Raw genomic sequence first — 16,304 nt, forward strand, 5'->3', positions numbered from 1 at the left:
TGCTTACACTCTACATACGGTAAAAAATGCTTCTCTGCTCCTCCTATGAGCTGAGCATCTAAATGATAAGCTTTGGAAATGAGAGAGGGGTCCAAGGTCACCTCTAGAGGAAAGCAACAGAACGTATCTCCCATTTTGTAGTCAGGTGACAGTCTGTCCTCTCTCTTTTATAGTAGCATTGATAAGATGACATTTCACAAATCCCAGAAACAGCCGCTGCCCATTTCCATACTTGCAGGAAGGGTGTTGTCAAGTGAGGAAGCGTGATTACAAAGTCTGCTGAGTATGTAAGGGAAAGAATGAAATATTGCACTTGCCATGGTCCTAATTTTGTTCTTCTCTTCAATTATCTAAAGGAAATACGGTATGATCTTTGTCCCAGTCATTGCAATGGAGTTTTAGTTTTTAGCTGGTGAAAGAGAAGGTGTGTGGAATGGGATCATTTTTGCACCATGATTTGTTCTTTTTGTGTATGTGAGTGTGTCTGTGAAATGTCTAGTTTCTAGAAAAAGTCACATGCATGAAATTTAATCTTTGCACAAGTCTTTGCACAGTGCAGGGTTTGGTATGTTCATCATCTGCAACAGAAAACAGTTTTCAAAGCCATGTAGAAATCAGTCTGTTGAGCTCCCATACCTTGCAAAATAGTAAGGCATCCAGACAAGTTTTGCAAAGCCTTGTAAACCCTTTTGTCCCTGCCACTGTGGTGAAGAAGTTTTAGGAAAGATATTTCACTATTTGTATGGAAAGAGGAATGAAGATCTTTTCTGCTATCATGGCATAGAGATCACATCAATGCCAGGAGCTGTGGTTGAGCATAAATGGAAGAATAACAGATCCCTGCATGTTGCCATGGAGCTCTTCCTCCTGGGCTGAGGCATGCTGTAAAATAAGGTCCTTCTCTTTGCCCCCGTTTTAGGTAGTCCCAGTTACTGCATTTCTGTTCTCAGTAGTCAATATTGTCCCCATAAAATTTAGGTTAGTGGCAGCAGAGTCATCTCTAAAGCCCACATCCCCCCACCCCCTGCTGGCACACTGGCCTCAGCACTGTGCTCTGCTCCGTTCTACCTTAGTCCTCCCACCACTCCCCTGCTGTCACACAGCTAAACAGACAGACGGAGAAAAGTTGTTTTTTTTTTTTTTTTTTTTTTTTTTTGTCTTGGAGATTATTTTTTTTTTTTTTTTTTTTGTTGGTTTGCCAATTATACCTTCCCAGCTTTCCCTATCTTGGTGTCTGTAACTTGACATTATGAACCTTCATATTAAATCAACTGCTTCCTGAACATTAGCTGGTAGAGTGGAGGAAGAACCAAACATGTTTTCAAGGAAAGCTAATACTGATAAGGTGTTGGCCGCTGGCTCTCCTGTTATTGTTAGAATTCACATTCCCTCCCTTGAGTATAAAGCACCTTCTGATAGAGAGCTTCTTATATTGAAAAATGACAAGCATTAAGAACCCCATGCCACCTCATTGCTAAAATATTTACTAGAGCATGCTTGCTTCCTCCTGCTGAAAGTGCAGTGTATTTATAGGAGCATCCTGTAATAGAACGTCATGCTCTGAGCAATATTTTTGAAGAATAAGGCAATACTATGTGTGAATGGGTGGGGCAGGGCTCTTCTGTTGTCCCATCCTGTTAGCAGGTGTTGGAAGCCTGCAGGGAGTTGCAGGAGTTGATTGACTGGAGCAGATTCAGTGTGGTATGTGAAGTGTATTAAGTCCCTGCAGGGGTGGGAAAGGCTCTCTGGCTGAGGAATTTGAGGTCTAGAGGCTCTGCAGGAAACTGCTAGGAAGAACCAACCTTAAGTAAAAGAGGATGTTTAGTTTTATTTTTTTCCCCTTTGTTATCATTAAAATGCCAAATCCCAGGGATCCCTCAGAAGGTAAATACAGTAGGTCAGATCCTCAGTGAATGTGTGCTGGCATAGGTTTATGGCATGCTTTCTATCGCAGCTGGAAATCCAAGCCTGTTGGGTAGGGGAAGATTCCTTCTCGGTTTCATAGATGTTAGTGTTAGAAATCAGGTCCCTCAGCTCCTGTCCAGAAAGCAAGAATAATGGAAGATGGAGGTCAAATAAATGACAAGAGCAACTCCTGTAATCCAGTGCTGTCAGCACAAAAGCAGCAATTGATTGAAAAGTGTCTGCCAACCAGGCAGAAATGTGCCCCATTAGAACTGAAATAGCATGAGGGTCTATTTCAGAGTTTCATGATACTAGCTTGCATCACCTAACTAATCTAAGTCCTGATGATTTTTCTGTCTGTGCTGAGATTGGTTGGGGACCACAGTTAAGCTTGGATTGACAGAAACTGTGTACCTAATGGAGGGCTTCCTGAATCTTCAGCTTCTAAGAAATAAACACACCCTAAAGTGGAAAGACAAAGATCTAATCTAGCCTGGGGAAGAACAAGGACCACCAGTGAGTCAGACTGAAGAGTGTCTGAGCTTTGTTAGAGACCATGAGGTCTGTTGGAGCCGTTAGGTCACATGTACCTGAAATAACATGTGGGAGTTGAGAAGCGCGTGTCAGGACTCAAGCATGGACAACGGTTTAGGAAGGCATGGTTAAAGCTGAATACAGGAGAACCTGCTAAGGCTTCCCAGATGTCCTGGGATTCTGGGACAGCTTGCTAGTGTTGAACCTCATACATACAGCTATTCTGACAGGGGAAGTGACACTTTCTTGGACTATTGCCTTGGAAACAGTCAGGGGATATTTTCTTGCTGTCCTGATCTCCAAGGAAGAATACTGTCATGTGGGAGAAGTATGACAGAAATGAGTAGTCCAGGTGGCCTGGTGAAGCAATAGGGCTTAGGGACCTASGCTGTAAAGCAAGGATAAGCAGACACATGGCATTGCAAGGTGAGCCAAACAAGTGGACCGACTGGGGGCAGTGGGCAGGAGATGTTGACAAACTGAGGCAGAAGTGTCCTGAATCGGAGGGAATGGTACCCCAGGAAAAAGAGATCTTTGCAGATATGTTTGTGTTCTGTGTGAGCTAAGGTTAGTTGTTTGAGGAGAAAAAAGACCATGAGAATGGGTAAATTCAAAGCGTAAAGGAAAAGGCTAGGAGCTCCGTAGATCACAGTGTGTAGCAGTTGTTTCCACTTTCGTAAGAATCTAGTCTGAATCATAGCTTGCAATGAACTGTTAAGTAAGGGGCACTCCAATCTCTTAATCAGAATCAACAGCGGTGCAGCGTGGAACAGCCTGTTACTTGAGGTGTTGCTTTATCAGACAAAAATGTACAAATGAATTTCTGATTGCTTGTGTCATTGTGGAAGCTGGCTTGATTGCTACAGGAATTACAGTGTTAACCGTGGATATATTCCAAGTTGAGTAAACAATAATTTTTGACCAACCATATTGATGTTTGTGTTTGCAGAATGCTTGTGCACATAGAGCTGACAGCAAATTAAAGAAGTATGGTATGTGTGCCCATGGCTTCAACAGTCTGAGTTGGCATTATGGGGAAATCCAGGCGTGTAGTACACTGGATAATGAGATGATGAACTGAACCACCCCTTCATGCTCTTCTCTGTCACCTCACTCCTATCCAGAGCTGCTTTTTCTCTGCTAAAAGATAAAATTATGTACTACCTTTCTGATTGGAATGGCTATATTTTAAGAAAAGATCTCAAAAATCTTCTATTGCTTCAGCTGAATGTGGCATTCTTTTGAAAAGACCAAGTTCACTCCAGAAGTGGCTGCCTTTCATGATCAGGTGAAGGAGTCAATGCGCTGTTTAGTTTACACAAGTGTGGCAGAAAGCAGACATGAATTTGGGCACTACTTACTATTGCTGTGCAGCCTTGCACCTTGCAGCAGAATCTGCTGTATTGAACTTAGAGGAACTGCTCATGAATCAGGGCACTGCATACTGTGAGTGGAGGTGGCCAACTGTGTCCCTCATGTTGTTAAATCCTTCGGTGCTTAAGGCTCAATATAAATGCAAACTATCATCACTATTATGCTGTTGCTGTTGCAGATACCTTTGCTTGGCAACAGCAGTAATTTCTGAACTAGTTAACATGTTTGGAGGTCTCTGAAGGTATAATGCAGAGCTATTGTAAATGAGCTCTACACATCTGTTTGAAACTAACCAACCAACTTTAGAATTAAATTTGTCATCCAGAAATCATCATGACCCTTATTTCAGGAGAATACAGTTGTGGTAAAAGCAGTCCAGGCTTTAGAAAAGGTCATATAAAATGTTCTTGAATGCTGCATGATAGGTAGACAATACCATCTTACAATACTGAGTTCTTGAGAGGGCACTTTATGGGCTCACATTGCGTGGCTTATTCTTCATCATGAAAAAAAGGAGACCTAGTCATTTTACTCTGGAAAGCATTCTCCCTATCTCTTTGGCTGTCGTATGTATTTAGCTATAGTGCCCTCAAGGACAATATTGTGGATCAGCATGCTAAGGGCTACGGTCTACAGCCTGTAGCTTTTCATTTCACATTGCTTAAGAATGGTCCTCTTTGTTTCCATTTTGAGCCACAGCTGAATTCTTATATGTTGTCTGATCTTCAGGCTCAAATGCCCAAGAGAACAGGCAGCTGTGAATCAACCCTCTGTGTGCTTGCTAGCAGGTAGTACAGCAAAGAAGGCAGTATACTTCTTATTTCTTTAAACTGATAGGAATTTGAAGGAAAAGACTTTAATAAAACAGTCTCATGAATGATTATTTTCTTCCTGATGATTCTGAATTGCATGCAGAAATATAAGAACCTTTTAACAGAATCCTATGGGTTTAAACCCAGTTCTTTAGATATATAATTAAAGCTCATTGTCTTTATGCTATCCTACACCTTATGAGAAGGATCATCTTTCTAATTACACAGTACCAGGAGGTCTGTCATATGCTTTCATTTAGTAAGAAGGTACACAGTTGCCCTTTTTTTCCCTTCTTCTTCTCGTTCTTCCATAGATTCTATATTATGTTTTGGAAATTTGACATCATGATTTTTTTTTTCAGGCCAGATGTTTCATCCTGCTATGTTAAGTCATCTTGACATACTGCCATAAAATGAAAATAACTGCTAGTTTTAACATTGCTCCATATCTTTATTAAAAGGTACATCTCATGCATCTTAATTCMCCATGTACATGCTATCCTCCTCTCTCCCCCCTCTTCCCCATTATCCTTCTTTCTTTTCCTCCCTAAAGAAGAAGGCATATTAAAATTTCCTTGCTGTTCTTTCTGAACAGTTAATGAGGTTCTAGATAGCATAATGAATATGCAGTGCTATTGATTCTGAGTGTGTGCATGTGTGTGTGTGCATGTCTTTAATCACAGCTGGAATGCAAAATCAGGCTCCACCTTTCAACTCTATCTCCATCATGCTGAGAGAGTGAGAGAGAGAGACTGAGACTGCTAGACAGCTCGAAAGAGATTGCAGCTCAGATGTCCTGGAAAACAGCAAATCCCTCAGACCTGGCAGATTCCGTTACCATGAGAACTGCAGATATTTCCATTGTGATGGCTTGCTCTAGCAGCCATCTGTTACACCCATTTGATTAGGAAGTACAGTTCAGCTTGTATGGGATTTTCACTGCACCTTATCCCATGGCAATGTACAGAAACTCTCTCTCTTTTTATATGCTAAACTCAATGTTTTTAAAGTGCTGTAATTTACTGAGGCTGAAGGCATTTAATGAAATGCTCAGAGAAGGTCACTGAGGGACAGTATCTCTGAGAAGAAAGAACCACATGAGATATATGAAAGGGATTAGTGTCCAGTATATAAATAAGATCAACCCAGAAATTAACTGTATTTAGCAATGCCTCATCCTTGCCAGGGAGAGGAGCTTGATATACAGACCTCATGAAGCCATAATAAAATTAATAATTGCCTCCTAGTAGTTAATCCTACTTCATATATATTTGTTGTATGCATGCAATAAATGCATGTAGAAAATATACTGCAGGTCCTCTTGAAGAAGGGAAAGTGATGACTCTCCCAAAATGCCTAAAGTGATGCAGTGACTGCACTATGTAACAATTAGATTAGTGCTAAAAATTTTATGATTCTATTTGAATTTTCCTAGACACAGAACAACCTTAAACTTTCTCAAAGGCTTGCTGTAATTTACTGATTAAACCCATTGTTTGGACTGGTTGCATCCCTTGATGTAAATTTGTGGTGAAGGAAACATGATGGCACATCAAACAGATATAAAAACAAAGGAGTCCCCTTCAATTAAAACTCTCCAGACATTCTTCCTAAGTGGCTGGCATTCCAGATTCAGAGTAATCTTATGCATGGGGTAGTTGCCTGGAGTATCTTAAAATGAGTGAAGGTCTTGTAAACTCAGTGAAGCTAATTAAATGCTCACACACTGAAATGGATTTCTGATTGCTGCTTAGGAGGCATTGAGGTCAGCTCCTCTTTTCATTGCCCACACTTTATGGCCAATGCCAGATACTAAATAAATCAGATCCTCAGAATCAGGGGCTCTGTGTTTTTGTTCTTCTTCTCCCACCCGGCTGAACATAATTCCTTATCCGTCTTCATCTCGGCATGAAAAGTTTTCTCTTCTATTGTTTTTCCTCACATAGCACCAGATTACCATGGAGAAGACTATGATATCATAAGAAATGAATGAGCATGTTTCTCACCATGGGTGAAATATACATTCCAGACCTAATAAAGTATGTAAATCATGTAATGGGCCTGGTAAAATGAGCTGCTTAGTTAGTGTAAATATAAACGGTTCTTCTTTAAGGCTCTACTTCAACCAAACAGGTTCTTAAGTACTTTATTGAGTATGGAGAGGTACAAGATCATGCTTAAGAGCCTTTCTTGTGACTGTTGTTAAAGAGCTTTGCAGAATCAGGGCCTCTAAAAGGTAAAAAAAAAAAAAAAAGTCATAAAAGTCGTATTTCCATGCCCTCTTATAATAAAAGATTTTCTTGATCACCTTTACAGCAAATAAGAACTATTGCTTCCCATAGCTTCCCATCTTGCATAATCCTGGAGGCTGAGCAACAGAGAAGAGTCGTTTTTTCCCTCTTTTTCAGACAGGGCACTTGTTTTATGAATGTGGTATCTGCCTTTGACAGGCAGCAGATGTATGGAAGCCCTGAAATCTGAAACAATAAATACCATTCAGAGTCTCACCACTGAACCTTCTTATAGTACTGCCTTTGTTAAATGAAACATTTACAGGAACACCATCCCCCCTCCCCACCCACCTTCAAGGCTAGGATCTGAACCATGTTTTTAAAGTAAAGGTTAAGTACCTGAGGCATGAACAGTTGACATACAAAAGAAAATAAAGTAAATTTATCATTCGTTTGCCAGCTACGAGGTGTGTCGAGGGCTTTTTCTTTCTCTTTGTAATGCATGAGAAAACAAACCTAAGAAGTGTATGCAAGGAATAGTTCTTTTCTGCACTGGAATGTTAACATTTGCACCTTCTGACTTAATACTGTATATTTCTTTAGAGTCATCAATCTCATGAGAGTCATCTTGCCATCTGTACCAGTATTGCTCCAGGCTTCCATATGAAAGTCCAATCTGGCAGTATAAATACTGGATAATGAAGAGTAGGTGTTAAAGTTTCTGACTGATTGGGAGATGAGTCTGTGTCTATGAAGGATGTAAATTAATATGTTAAACAAACAAACAGAATCTATGTTAACATGGAAGTTCAACCAGAAATAACTTGCATGTTCATGTTCATGTCCTCTCTCACTCTATGTCTKTTTTTCAGTTTTTCCTTTATCTTTCTCTATTTAATAGAGTTCATCCAAGATCTAGGAGAAAAATGTTCTCTGACTAGCATGTTACACTTTGGAGATTACAAATAAGGGCAAGATGTTGACTTGCTGTAATGTAGGGTTCTTTTTTTTTCTTCCCTCTTCTTTTGCTCCAGGAAAGCTATAACTACATAGATTAGCAAAACTTTTGCAAGAATGGATGTAAAACAGATTTATCTCAGTGTCAGCTTTATCTGATCCATTCGGTCTTGCAGAGTTTGGATGGTTTCCTTTGTTACAATAACCAGCTTTCAAACATCTATATCCTTAGGGTATTAAATGTCAGCCTCTAGTGTACCGTTCAAGGATAAAAGATTGACAATACTGAAGTACTTCTTTTTCTTCTTTTTTTTTCTTCTCCAACACTGGCAGAGTCTTTACTCTGCACACCACTGCTGACCCCAGAAATGACCCACAGGAACTACTGGCAAAAGGAGTGAAAAGGTATTTCAGCTTACAGGCATTAAAATTCTCTTCATTAATAGCCTTTTYGCAGACTTTTCAGATAGATTTCCTGTCATTGTGATGAGAATACATTTGTAACTAGGTCCCTTAAGTAAATGGCCAGTGGATAATTAATTGAACTAACTAGGACTTTCCATACTGTATTTCCTTTTTTCTTTTTTTTCTTTCTCCCCCCCCCCCCTTTTTTTTTAAGGAAAAAAATGTCTTCCTGATGGTTGAGTGTTCTCTGTGCTGGATGTATAGCCCTTCACCATGTGTAAACTTGCCTCCAGTTGGTCAAGCCTTTTCAGTCTTCATTCAAATAAGACTCTTGGGTCTTTTTGTTAAGATCAATAGTTTATTTTGTTTCAGCTGGAATAAGAACATAGGAAAATGTGCCTGGAAGACCAAGGATGAGCCATCAGATTCATCACACAGACACTGGGACTGATGTACCTTGGATATGGATAATGAATATTGGAGGTCTGGAGGATGCTGCTTGCTTTTCCTTCTCTGGGAAGAACCCAGCAGCTAGAACTGCCCTGCTTTCCTCACACTCTGTGCAGGTGAGTGGCTATCCTGAACTTAGGTTTCAAGAGCTCAGGAAAATGTGATGTGTTTAATCTTCCCTCTCATTACCAAATTCACTACATTACTGATGTGTTGCTGAACCTGGTCTTGCTGGTGAATGGAAGAACCATTTCAGAAGGCAATATTTGGGCTATATTAGCGCTGCACTGTTGCCAGTGAGTAAGGCCTCTGGAGAAAGATTTGGCATATTTGTGTGACACTATATATGCTGTTAATATATACACTCTTGATATGACCCTTTGATATGTAATTTTTTTTTATAATACACTTCTCCTTTGTGCTCTCATTCTGTATGTCCATGTCTGAGTCTTCTAAATCAATTACACCAATGGAAAACTATAGTGAGGTTGAATTAGGTTTATTATTATTTTTCACTCATAGATTAACCTCTTAGCACACTGGCCTCCAGCCCCTTTAATTAAAAGCTTGGAAATGTGCCCCCCATAATAGTTACTGACCTTCACAGCTGGTTTTGAAGCAGCCTGCAAAGAACGGCTGTAGTAGAACTGGTTGCTGGTTTCGTGCAAAGTCTGTTTCCCCCTCTCATTGGTTTTCATTTCTGAGAGTTTTATTCAGAAGTACTCATTTATTTTTCAGTCATCTTGATATATCTCAAAATGTAAAGAAACAGTTTCTCAAAGAACATTCATAATTTTTCTTCATTAACCAAAGAGTTTAAACTTCTACCCCAGCTGCCAGACAAGGAATATTGATAATTATTTTTATCAAGCAACTCTCAAATAACTTAACAAAAGTACAAAGCAGAGAAAAAGCCCCATTTTAATCTTATGAATTAGTACATAAAAAAGTTTGCTTTTTCATGTGTAGTCATGATTGGTCATGAGGTAAAAATCCATAACTTTCTGAGCAAAGTAGGATCTATGAAACAGGTATGGGAAGGACATGGAGGTGCTGACCGAATGTTTATAAGATTTCCTTCTGGAAACTGTTTGCATGTGAATTTAAATGTATTTGGTTCTGTGTGGAGTTGAGATGTTCACACATCAGTTACTTTGAGGAATAAATGTGCTGAGATGCATCTTTGATTGTTTGCTGTCACAAAGTGTACGTGACAAAACAAAGGTCTGATTTYGGGCAGCTTGGCCAGATAGATGTTCTTGTTTGTCCTCTTGATGATGGGCATAAAATACAAACAACACGAACCTTGTCTCACTTATGCCATTGTAAATCAGGAGGTGCTTTGATGAAACCAGTAGATATATCCCACTGTTCAAAACAGACTTGGGAGAGCTGGGCATTTGAGTGCTGTATCAGTGTTTCTATTTGGCACCTATTCTTTGGGTAGGTGATCAAGACAACAGAAGAAAAAAATCCTCTAGATAAAAAATATCATGTAAATTTCTAAATAATTGCCTCTGAATTTTTATTATGGGATGCTATGACACTCCATGCTCACAGCAGCAGGGTAGATTAGAGTTTTCCTCCTTGCACTCGGCCACCACAGCAGGAGCCAAAGATGTTGTTTCTCCTGATGTTTTGCACTCTGTTCAATCAAGCACTGCTGGGGCAATCTAGGATATCTGAATCCTATATCTGCATACGAATTCCTGGTTAGCCAGTGACTAATATTTTAAGCACTTCCTCCAAGGCAAAAGTAAGAGGGACTGTGGTATATAATATACATTTAAGCTCTTCTCTCCCTTTAAGTCTGGAGATCAGTTATTTATGAGAAATAGACATCTTGGCAATCTTACCCTTTTCTTCTGTGCATAGGCAGTGAAGGTTGCAATATTAATTGCTGCATCAGCCACTTTAAGATTTAATATTTTCCCCATTCTATAGGCAATGTATCTCTTGCATGATTTCCCACATAGTCCTCAGTTTCACAGTCGTCTGAATGATAAGCAACAATAATGTCTTTGGAAGTGATCCATAAATCATATTCAAATCCACGCATCCAAATGATCCTATTTTTAATCTTTAAACTACTGTAGTGTGTACTTCCCAGTGTAGTTCAGTTGGAAGCATTATGTTCCCCACCTACATATTTCCTTCAAATCTGTGCTAGTGCACCCAAAAATAAATAAATAAACTCAACCTGGGGCTTGAATAATAACACAAAGAAAATCTACGAGTAGTGAAGAACTCCCCAAACAAAATAAAACATTAAAATGCACTAGAAATAACAGAATGTTCCGTCAGGGTCTATAGAGAGAAGATGAATGGTCTTGGGTTCAGGTCACTGCAACAGAGTTGAGACTATCTAAATTTTTTCCCTAATTTCCCATAGAATCTCTAAATGACCTTGGACATGTTTTCTACAGCTAAAACATACCTAGGATTATAGACTTGAGCTATAAAGATATATTAATTAAGGAACCCAGACTATCAGCATGAGCATGCCACCTCCACCTCTTCACATCAGTCCCCTTTTAAAGCTAGAAATGATAAWCAAAGCCAATAATTATAAACCAAGTTAATTGTAGACAGTATTAGCAACCCAAAAATTTAGCAGCATGGAGGAATCATTTGACACTGGGCCAGAGAGATCTGGTCGATCTAGTCTGACATCTTCTCACTGGTTTCTTGTGCTCCAAGAAGTTCCAAAATTTAGTAAGTTCTGAAGTAGAAAGGTAAGAGAGAATTGTTTCTAAGGAGATTTTTGTCCTAATTCCATGTTGTCAGAGATCATCTTAAGCCTTGAAGTATGAGCATTTATAGTATCCTTAGACTAGTTTTCAAGTGGGAGGGGAGGTCATTTTGAGCTGCATATTTTTCTAGTCTGCTTTGATCCTCCTTTTGCTGCTAGAGTCAAAAGAAGAGGCTAGTGACTTCAGTAAAAGGAATGCTGGTCCTTTAATCAAAGAATTGCAATGCCACTGATGAATAAATTGCCATTATAATTTTTAAAGGAGTCCTGTCTTCTGGGAAGTGTGTATGCACTGGGCTGATTGTCAACTAACATTTTTCCTCTGTAGGGTTACTGTTTGGGGTTTCCTTCCTCAGTCCATGGATGGTTTCAGCTATTTCTATAGAAATAGGCTTTCTTCAGCAAATGTGCAAGCTCGGTATGATGCCTGGTGGCTGAGTGACATCTGGAAACTCTTGCAGAGACTTTCAATTTTTGTTGTAATTCTGAGTCGTCTTACCAAGTTTGAAACTAGTCGATGTGATCTGGTTTCAGTCAATGTAGGCTAGATTATAGGGCCATTAACTAATGACCTTTTGAGGGAGTGAATAACCCCGAGCCCTTAAGCAGCAGGAACTAGGGTAGTGCATCTGTGTAAGTTGTGCATAATTAATCTCTCTCAGACTCTAGACATCAAAGAAGCGATTTTTGGATACATGTAGCTGTAAACAAGGAATGGCTCTTACCCAGGGTGAGCTAAGCTTCTGCAAAAGCTGTGTTCCTCTTAGGACAGCCTGGACAATGAATAGTTTGAAGGGGAAGGGGCAGCAGAGTTAATGCCCTACTTTGCCACAGCACAACTCTTCCAATAGCAGAGCCTTGCTGAGCCTCCACCTTGCTGCTGTTTCTCAGGTTGACTTCTGCTTCCGACCCATGGACTTATGTGACGAATGAGAAAGGACAGTCTTCCTTATCTGTATCCCTGTGTTGGCTGCTCGTAAAAGGTAAGTGGGTAAACAGATTTGATCTGATCTGGCTTTGTCTCAAACATTGCTCGAGAACACTGAGTTTTTGCCTGGTACATCATTTCTTGGTGAGCTCTCTGTGGAGCTGTTCTGAGGCAAGTGATYTTGCTTCGTCAAGGTAACTGACGAAACTTTCTTTCTACCTGAGCCCCTCTCAGCCTGTCCATTGGGATTTCTGAAGGTAAAAGAGAAGCAAGTTTCACCTAGCTGGTGATTGATGTCCCTGTAAATGTTTATATCTCTCACGACCATTTATAGGGATCCCTTGCCCCTCATCCCCCTTCCCACTMCTTTGAATATCTAAATTCGCAAGCTCTAACTTGTGCCTGACCATTTTCCTGCCACTGGATATCAAGGGAGGAGGAGGAAAAGCTCTGTCTTTCATTAGCCCTGCCTTCTTATGGCCGTGTGGGTTAAAGCAAAGTGGCAGTCCCTTGTCTACATTTTGGGTGTTGCTGGCAGCTCTAGGGGAGGCTAGGAGATGGGAAGTAATGATTCTGCCATTTCGACATCATGAGGCTAAAAGTAGCAGGTGCACATCCCCTCCACCGTGAGGCCACCTCATTATGAGAATATTCCCCTGAGGCATGGAGGCTCCATAGTGCTACCAGGCTGGAGCTCTGCTTAATAACCTTTGTCCTGACCTGAATGCTAATGGGCCGGTGACTCAAAAACGTTCTGTGCCAACTGCACGTGTTTCTCTGGAGGTGATTACTGTGGTTGTTGGAGAGAGAGTTTCTTTCTTCCCAGGGCTAGAGCGAGGGAGCGGGAAGAGTATTTATAGGTGTAAAGGGGTTGCTCTGAACATCCAGCTGGGTGTTTTCAGCTAAGTGGTATAGTTTTGAATGGAATGGAAGTATATAATATCTTAAAGGGTATCAGTACTAGGATACATGTCAAACTCCTCTATGTATTCTCAGCACTCGTGCTGGACTTCCAGGCAAGCATGTGATGACCTAATTCTGAAGCTCCTCATTTGATATGTACCTAAAGTAAATGCACAGACCTGGGCTGAAATGCTTTAGCAATATCTCAGCATAGGAGCTTAAACTTTGCATCCACACCAAGTGGGGGATGTGGGTTAATTTCTCAAAGAAAGTTCTGACTTCTGCATTGCCTGATTCAGTGTTGACAGTTTTGCAGGGTTTAATTGCTTGTTCTGTGGAAAGCAAATCAATACAAATATTTTTAACATGAGAAGCTGTCTTGGTAACATAAGTAGGTGGTTACCAATGGGGGTTAGAAAGGGGAAATGACCCTTGGTCAGGTAGCGCTTGTACTGATCAACAATATCTAAATTATTTATAGTGGCTTTTGATGTRAGTCACATCCAGCATTAGGTGAGGTGGAGGTTCTCAGCTGAATTCACATCAGACTTGCACCTTTCTTAAAGTTTTCTTTTTTAAATGAATTTAGCCTTTGTGGAATTGCAGCGAGTGAGTGGTTGAATTTTATGCAAATAAAGCTTCATTTAGCAGCAACTATAAGCAAGTGTGGACCCGGATTAGATACAATTTAGGTGGATGTTTGCTCATCAGAGATGGGTGTTGGCACAAAAATAAAGACTCTTGGTGGAGTATACTGTGGAAAAGATGACATTGGGTTCAAAGTCCAGGTGGAGGTTTGAATCTCGAACATAAAGGTTTTTACAGACCTAGGACATCTCAACAGGTCAAGAATGCTAATGTGAATTTTCTATGTATCTGTGAAGGAAGATGTTTCAAAGTTTCTCATCTCTGTGGATGCAGACAAAATATCCGTTTTGGGATGTCTGGTTTGGACTGAATGTTGGCAGATGTCCTTTTCATTAGGCTGTGCTGTAAGAACACGTGAGAATTCCCAGGAAAAGGACATGAATCCCGCACAATGCTTCCATCGTAGCAGGAGGCCTGCTATAGCTCCCCTCCCAAGTACTTATAGGTGGCAACACTTTCTTTCAGCCTCAGTTCTTTAGGGTACATAAAAGCAACTCTAACTATTGCAGAAAAACACACTCATGTCCAAATTATACATTTTTGCAGGTTAGAAGTGTGTAATTTCACAAGGAATAATTTGGGACTCATCCTGCTGTGAAACTATTGCTCAATTTTTCTCAGCAGTGGTTAGGTGCCTACGGTCTCACAYGCTGAATATCTCCTGTGGAAGACAAGACACAGGTATTGCAGATGACAACTGAAGCTGTGATATTGGTACGTGGCTCAGAAGGCTGTAATAGAGTGAGATTTTGCTCTGGGATTCTCAGTGCCTCCGTATTTCATATATGTCAGGCTCCTGGTTAATCATAGCTCACCATGCAGTGAATGCATCCTATTGACTTGTCGTGCACCGAGCAGTTAATTTTAAATACATGAAAATGTCTGTCTTTTCCCCATCTTCTCCACCCTAAAACAACAACCTAAACTCTCGTGGTCTGGATTCAACTTCTACTGTAATCGCTAGGCAAGAAAGCCGAGAAGAAAGTGAATGAGAAGATTGTTTCAGAGTTGAGGGCCTATTTAACAACAACAGGAAATATATTTTCAGGAGAAAACAGAGAGAAGAGGAACTGGAAAGATGGCTACTRTAATTTAGAAGAATATACAGGGAAAATAAATACAATCTAATAAATTCAAAGGCTGACTCATATTTGGAGCTGAAGGTTTGAAAAGCAAGCACCAATTTTTGTAGAAGATTTACAAGCAGGACACACTGCCAGTCAAATGCAGAATAGTTGGAAAGAGACATCTATTTCTSAGTCAAAATGAGAGGCTTCAGCTCTGTTAGTTGTCCTGGAAAAAATAAAGGAGGGAGAGAAAAAGAAAGAAATAGGTTAAACAGCTCATTTGGTTCTAGTGGCTTCTTCTTCTTCTTCTTTTTTTTTTTCTTTCTTTCTTTTTTTTTTCCAGGAAAGTTATTAGAAAGTTGAAGGAAAGTCACAAATTGCCAGGAAACAGACAGACTGGTGAAAGGATTATGCAAACAACATCATAAAACAGAATGTCTCCAGAAGACAATTTCATGTATTAATTACAGGTGTGCAGCTGAGCTAATGCTAAGCTGTAAGTGGGAATCAACACTGCAGTAGCGTATTTTATCCCCCCTCCCCKTCCTTCCCCTCCCTTATAGCAGCTTTGTCTGAATTCAGCAGTGCTGACTTTGACAGTCTTCCCCTACTCTGGCTTCAGTTGCTACCTCCACCCCAGCTGGCTCAGCCACCTTGTTATTAATCACGCTTGCCTGAGTGCTTGGAGATACCYAAGCAAGTCAAGGCTTCAACAGTCTGAAATCTAAGAGCTCTTGTTTTGGAGCAATGCCAGCTGCTCTTCTCTGACCACCAGTCTTGAAGGAGATCATCCATCCAACTCATCCAGAAGGACATCTTTGCAAACGTAATGCTGCCATTTTACAATGATGGACATTTTTCTGCTGAAGGGAAAGAGACTGCATGAACAACAGGCTGGAATGAGATAAAGTTACCCAGAAAAATATCTTTTTTTTCATTTCCGTTATTCCATCCTAAAAGGAGGCATTTTATTCTTTTCATGGTTGTCTTGTTGCTTTTCTTCAAGAACAGACTGAAGTTTGAACATGAGCCTTTGATTAGAGCTGGCTAATAATGCTTCCTTAAAAAGCTTTCTTTAGGAGAACTTCTATGTGTGTGTGTGTATACATGCCTTTATGTGCATGTGTGTGTTCTCATTTGTTTTTCTTCTCTAAAAAGAAATTTTATTTTCTTTCCTAAATGTTCCTCCTTTTCTCAATAAATGCCTTTTCTCCTTTTCACTACTCAAATATATCTATAAACTGAGGAGGAGAAGAGGATTTTTTTGTTTTTGAATTTCCATGAAAACTACCATTTTGATAGGTATTTCTGGAATGTATTTACACACATAGGCAAGCC

At 40.1% G+C, this 16,304-nt stretch overlaps 1 long non-coding RNA gene across 2 annotated transcripts in view; it reads left to right on the forward strand.

The window, feature by feature from the left end:
* The first annotated feature begins 214 nt into the window (after nucleotides 1-214).
* Nucleotides 215-16,304, forward strand: part of LOC146600837 (uncharacterized) — a 58,445-nt gene continuing 42,355 nt past the window's right edge. For both annotated transcript variants that reach the window (XR_014897309.1, XR_014897310.1), the window contains exons 1-5: nucleotides 215-364; nucleotides 7,460-7,615; nucleotides 8,147-8,218; nucleotides 8,591-8,784; nucleotides 12,312-12,403. This is a non-coding gene — a long non-coding RNA (uncharacterized LOC146600837). The remainder of the gene's footprint in view (nucleotides 365-7,459; nucleotides 7,616-8,146; nucleotides 8,219-8,590; nucleotides 8,785-12,311; nucleotides 12,404-16,304) is intronic.

This window comes from Rhea americana, unplaced genomic scaffold, assembly GCF_003343005.1.
Source record: "Rhea americana isolate MKP2758 unplaced genomic scaffold, rheAme1 scaffold_115, whole genome shotgun sequence".
NCBI classification, from domain to species: Eukaryota; Metazoa; Chordata; class Aves; order Rheiformes; family Rheidae; genus Rhea; species Rhea americana.